Below are 6,949 nucleotides of genomic sequence, written 5' to 3' on the forward strand. Positions count from 1 at the left end.
ATTTCTACAAGAAATGCCGTTGGGATTTTGATTGGCATTGCAATAAACCGATAGAGAACTTTTGGTAATATCGCCATTTTGATGATGTTAGTTCTGCCTATCCATGAACAGGGTATATTTTTCCATCTTCTAAGATCTTCTTCTATTTCTCTCTTTAGGGTTCTGTAGTTTTCATTGTATAAGTCTTTCACCTCTTTTGTTAGGTTGATTCCCAAGTATTTTATTTTTTTTGAAGATATTTTGAATGGAGTGGTTGTCCTCATTTCCATTTCAGAGGATTTGTCGCTGATATACAGGAATGCCTTTGATTTATGCGTGTTGATTTTATATCCTGCCACTTTGCTGAATTCATTTATTAGCTCTAATAATTTCTTTGTAGACCCTTTTGGGTCTGCTAGGTATAGAATCATGTCATCTGCAAATAGTGATAATTTAAGTTCTTCTTTTCCTATTTTGATGCTTTTAATTTCTTTCGTCTGTCTAATTGCTCTGGCCAGTGTTTCGAGAACTATGTTGAACAGAAGTGGTGAAAGAGGGCATCCCTGTCTTGTTCCAGATTTTAGAGGGAATGCCTTCAGTTTTTCTCCATTCAGAATGATGCTAGCCTGAGGCTTAGCATAGATTGCTTTTACAATATTGAGGTATGTTCCTGTTATCCCTAGTTTTTCTAGAGTTTTGAACATAAAGGGATGCTGTACTTTGTCGAATGCTTTTTCCGCATCTATCGAGATGATCATATGGTTCTTATTTTTAAGTCTATTGATGTGGTGAATAACATTTATTGATTTCCGTATATTGAACCAGCCTTGCATCCCAGGGATGAATCCTACTTGATCATGGTGCACAATTTTTTTAATACAACTGCCACAGGGGTTCTTTTTGGGTTCTCTTCTGCTCAAAACTGTCTAGTGGCATCCTAAACCCTCTAACCTTATCTCCTATGGCTCTTTCGTACTCATCCCCCACCAGCCACAGGGATCTCAAATACTTCCTTTTCTCAAACATCTACATCACTATCTCCCATACCAACTCAGTTTTCACTTCTGGGTGAAGCTTTCTCTGAACACAATCTAAAATTTCATGACCCCTACCACAGATTTTCCATACCACCTTCTCTGTTTCCATTTTCATTAGCACTCATTAATAAGACACCATAAAAGTGAACTGCTTTATTGTATCTATCTCACCAATAAAATTAAGCTTCCAGGAGGGCAGCAATGCTTCCTCTATCACTCTTTTACTCAGTATTTTATTCCCAGGGCCTTGAAGAATAACTGGAATACAGCAGGCACTCCATTCATGACTACATTTCATGGTCTCACAAGAGAGTTTGCAGCAATTAACAAAGCTATGTGAAGACACTGTGGTGGCCTCCTCAAAGACACGCTTTTTCAGCCCTTTTCTTATTTGCTGGCAGAACATTCACTCTTCTCCCTCAGGAGGTGAATCCTGATTAGGTCAAATTACTCATTTTGACCAATTATGTTTACTCTAACCATAAGGGGCTTAGGCATGGGTATATGACATAATTTTGTTGAGTGAAGTTTACTGGGAAATGTTTTCCTCACTTAAAAAAAACAGCATGGGAAAATGCCCACCTTGCAACAATGAAGAGTGCCACTGTCAAGCAAAGGACAAGGGAAAATGTCACGTGGGTCAGTCCTGATAACACCATTATGACAATTAATTAACTGTTTGTACTCTAAACTTTCTGGTAGGTAAGATGATACATTACTTACTATTTAAGTATCATCTTTTATTACTTATATTTTAATTAACATATAAATACTGTTCAACCATTCTGTTTCCTTTCATGTGTTATGTCAAACTAAACTGAAGGTGGATTCATTCACCTGATGGAAGTCAGGTGCTTCTACCTTGCCCACCGCTTTTTTTAATGCTGTATGCCTATAGAACATGTCATATCACAATAAAAACAAGGTATTTTGAGCTATTTTCTGACAGTAATAATGTTATGAACAGTGTGGCTGTTCTTAATGGAAGAAGTGAAATATATGACCAAAGCAAATGCAGCCAAGTGTAGAAGTTTAAAATAATTTAAACAGTGAAACCATGTTCCAAACCACTATGTGCCTGGCAATGCTCTGCAGAATGATAAATACTTATCCAAAAAAAGAAAAAAAGAAGGGAGGAAGAAGGGAGAAAGAATGCTGGATGGTAAAGGGGAGGAAGTGGGTATAAGACTAATAAACTCAGGGGATGATGAATTAAACAAAGATAATTATGTTCCCTTTGTGTGTGTATACACTCCAGAAGGCAGTTAGGGGATACCATTCACTTGAGACATTCTCCTTCAACTCTGAAGCAATCCTAGTCCTAGTGAGTCAGTGATGGTTTGAGTCAAAGGGTTTTGATTTTTAACTCAAACTACTAGTAACAAAGTCAAAACTGTAAATGTCTAAAACTGTAACTCTTCAAGTTCCCAGTATAACTTAACACGATATAATGCCTTTTCATGAATGTCCAACAAATTTGAAAATTCTTATAAATTTATTAATGAAATGTTCCTATCATCGAATAACATATTCTAGAAATAATAGGACAAAAATAAAGAATATTAAAAATTTTAACTACAGAATACACTTAATATCTGTAATATATGGTAAATAACTATCAATGTTTATTTGCTATTATTTTCTAAAAATTATTTGGATGAATTATGGCTCTGAAAAAAACTTACTAAAAGGAGATTTTTACATCACATATATTTTTGGACATTCTGTGGCTTTACAGTGTTAATACAGGCTTAACTTATACATCTTCTGTGCCTTCTGCACAGAAGAAAAGGGAAGATTTTCCTTTGAAATTTTACATAGTCTCCAACAGTAAGTGAAAGCAATAAAAATTATTCTGTTGATAAAACTTCAAACACAGTCACTGGATCAATTTACCTGAGACTTTAGTTCAGAGAGGATACCTGATCATCTTAAGGTTGACTATATACTGATCTCAAGTGTAAGCCTTACCTCCTCCTGGTCCTTACCTCCTCCTTGCTTCTTCTTTGGGGTTCTACAAATACAGGAAACAAGGCAGAAGCACAGAAGATGTATAAGTTAAGCCTGTATTAACACTGTAAAGCCACAGAATGTCCAAAAATATATGTGATTTAAAAATCTTTTTTTATAACATATAAGTTGGTCTCTGTGACTGCTAGAAATTCAGAAACGGGTCACAGGGAAAGCTGAAAAATTAAACTGAACATCTCTGAATTTCCTTCTCTTAATGTAAACCAACTGAATAAGCACTACTCATTTTTTTTCAAAAAAAAAATTTTAATTCCAACATTTTATCAGTAACCATGACATCAAAAAATAATAATAATAACTACATTCCCCCCCAAAACAGTCAAAGCTATGCATGTGTAAGACATGAGAATAACAAAAATAATTAAAAACTACTGCATACTATGGGCCAGAAACTTCACAAACAATCCTATGAAGTTGTCCCCATTTTACGGAGGAGAACCCTTAGAGAGGTAAAGTGATTTGCCTATTATCAATAATAAATAAGTGGAAGTGTTAAGATCACACCTTAACTGTCTGGTCTGTTCAAAACCACCACACCACATGTCTCAGTCCTTGTCAACTTTAGTCCACTTACACATAACATTGCTTTGACTCAAATGTGGTGTCCTAAAAACTAAGTGGCCTCAAATATACTTCTGTACCCTAATGATGATGCAACATGGAATATAAGTTTTAAAACAACTACACGGTAGGTTATTTGCAGTTTTTATAATTAGCTTTTATAAAGCAGATGCAAATAAATACCAGTTATTAATATTAGTACTAAGTCAAACATTATCACATTAAGTCATTATATATATAAATCAGATAGTAATCAATTTCACAGATGAGGCTCAGAGAAGTTGAGTAATTTGCAGGTAGATCTGGGATTCAAATTCAGGTCATTGTGTTTTGTTTTTTTTTTTTAAACACGTTCCACAAACACTACCCAATAAAGCCTTCACAGTGTCACACCAATTGCTTTGGTAATCAGATTCCTGATCATTTCATGAGAAATGGACAGTCTCTTTATAAATCATTGGTCAGATATTCCGTGCCTAGGGCTATTCTAAAGACACAAATATAATTATAAGTCCTTGCTGACCTCACTAGACTCTCTAAATAAAGATATATATTTCTAGGGTAGTCTAGCCTCTGGCAGTTTCTAGTGCCAAATTCACCAAATACATAACTTTTGTTACTACTAGGGCATAAACACTGTGAATTTTCCTTACTGGAAAACCTTTTGAAAACCTTTTGCAGGAAAATCTTCAGGACATTTTAAGTATCAAAAAGCTGAGGAAATGTTGATGCTTCAAAATAAATCTTGACCCAGCAAGAACTGGCACTGGGCATTTTATTTTCTTGCAGTCAGCAAAACTTCAAACCTATAAAAATTCAAATAGTAGTTAAGGACATGCATTTTGAAGTAGTTCCACATGTGGTGAGTCACTTCCAAACTTACTCTTAATATTAAAAACTTTTAAAACCTCAATATGTGGGTAGAAATCACTTTTATAACCTATTAACTGCCATACAATGAGAGGTAAAATGAGTCTGTGTGATATTTTACAAATTATTTTCCCTGAAAACAGTTTACCCTGGGGGAAAGAATGAATAGTATTACCGACCCAGATGCACCCCCTTGCTTGGTGGTGCAAACAAACTCAGAAATTATTGTTCCTGACCCTGTACTGATCTAGATCTTTGTAAAAATACAATGAAAACCAGTTTAATCACCCAACAAACATAACGTGCAAGTAGACAGGAGGAGAGAAGAGTTGGAGGAAGTGGAGAATTGGGTCAGTAGGTGGCAGATCATAACTGGTTCAAACCTGAATTCGAAAGCATGGACAAGGGGTTTGTGAAAATTCTTAAAAGCAGAGGCAAAGAAAGAAAAACAGAAAATGAGTGGAAGAAAAAGTCCTAACTTACAGAAGATTATGCTACTGAGTTTAAAAACTTATTTTGATTCTTTTAAAAATGCATTCAAATTAGCAATATTGTCATTAACACATTATCTAAGAGTACCATGATAATAATATACTTTGGGTATTTCCTTATTTTTTTTAGCATAATATTCCTAAGACGTATGCTGTGCGCTATTTTACAGATCAGGAAACTGAAGCCTAGGTTAAATGATTTGGTAACAGTCTATATGGAGATCCAGGGCTCAAATAATCTTAGTATTCTCATGTCAGCATTTTGCATAAACTGTATTAAACTGTGGCTATCATTGTGGCTGCTTTTAGTGTCTACACAAGAAGTTAAAGACTGAAACAGTCTAGTCTGCCCTCTAATCTGTGAGTTTTGCATTTGAAGATTAACCATCCCTGAATCAAAAATATTTGAGAAAAAAAGTGTATGTTCTGAACATACACAGACTTTCTTTTTCTAGTCATTATTCCTAAACAATAGAGTGTAACAACTATTTAACAAAGCATTTACATAGGTATTATAAGAAATCTAAAGATGAATTAGAATATAAGGAATCACACAAGTCATATGCAAATACTATGCCATTTTATATGAGGAATTTGAGTATCTGAAATTCTAAAGAAGGGACACTCTTGGATAATGAGGGGTGACTCACTAACTCCCTTTACCTGAAGCTTTGGTTTCCATGGATCCAGTTTCCTGAGGTCAACTGAAGTCCAAAAATATTACATGGAAAGTTCTAGAAATAAATAATTTATATGTTTTAAATTGCATGTCATTGTATGTAGCATGATGAAATCTCAATCTATCTCACTCCGTTGCATGTGAGATGTGAACCATCGCCTCTTCCAGAGTATCCACTCTGTATGTACCAGCTGCTCATTAGTCATGCAGTTGCCCTCTCATTTATCAGATCAGTTACTAAATATCACAGTACCTGTATTCAAGTAATGATTATTTTACTTATTAGCAGCCCCAAAGTTCAAGCAATTTGTATATGTCAAAGAAACCATAAAGTAATTCTTTTTAAGTGACAAAGAAAAAGTTCTCTACTTAATAAGGAAGAAAACAATCATATTCTGAGGTTGCTAAGAAGCATAGTAAGAACAGATTTTTTATCCATGAAATCATGAAGAAGGAAAAAGAAATTCATGCCAGGTTTGCTATGGCACCTCAAGCTGTAAAAATTATGGCCACAGTGCGTGAGAAGTGCTTAGTTAAGATAAAGGCATTTAATTTGTATATGTTAGGAAAAAAAAAATCCCAAGATATACACAGATGAGTTTCAGGTATCCACTGGGGCAGAGGCGGGGATTTGAAATATATTCCCGGTGGAGACTACTGTATTCATTTCATAAGTTATGCTATAAAAGAAAGTCAGCATGCTGATTTTAAAACCTTTGGGTAAAAAGTGAGAAGTGGGATAGCTGGGCCAAATGGTGGTTCCATTCCAAGTTTTCTGAGGAATCTCCATACTGCTTTCTATAATGGTTGCACCAATTTGCAGTCCCACTAGCTATGTATTAGTGTATCTTTTTTCCCACATTCTCACCAACATTTATTATTTGTAACTTGATAACAGCCATTCTGATTGGGGTGAGATGAAATCTTAGAGCATATTACAGTGACATAGCCACATCAATTTTTTAAAAAATATTTTTAATTGTAGATGAACACAATACCTTTATTTATTTTTACATGGTGTTGAGGAACCCAGTGCTTCCACATGTGCTAGGCAAGCACTCTAACATTAAGCCAGAACCCCAGCCTCACATCAATGTTTACAAGCAGCTCAACTGACAATAGCTAAACTATGGAACCAACCTAGGTGCCCTTCAACAGATGAACAAATTAAAAAGTATATATATGTATGTATGTATATATATATATATATATATATATACACACACACACACACACACATATACATATATATGCAACTAAAATATATATATTTTAGTTGTAGATGGACAAAATATCTTTAT

At 34.7% G+C, this 6,949-nt stretch overlaps 1 protein-coding gene across 6 annotated transcripts in view; it reads right to left on the minus strand.

Moving 5' to 3' along the window:
• Window positions 1-6,949, minus strand: part of Nrip1 (nuclear receptor interacting protein 1) — an 84,979-nt gene that overhangs the window by 57,456 nt on the left and 20,574 nt on the right. The window contains exon 2 of one of the 6 annotated variants that reach the window (XM_048803521.1): window positions 5,633-5,703. The exons of the other annotated variants lie outside the window; for them this stretch is intronic. The gene's annotated coding sequence lies outside the window, so the exon portion shown is untranslated. The remainder of the gene's footprint in view (window positions 1-5,632; window positions 5,704-6,949) is intronic. 6 annotated transcript variants of the gene reach the window in all.

Source organism: Marmota marmota, unplaced genomic scaffold (assembly GCF_001458135.2).
Source record: "Marmota marmota marmota unplaced genomic scaffold, marMar, whole genome shotgun sequence".
Classification (NCBI taxonomy): domain Eukaryota; kingdom Metazoa; phylum Chordata; class Mammalia; order Rodentia; family Sciuridae; genus Marmota; species Marmota marmota.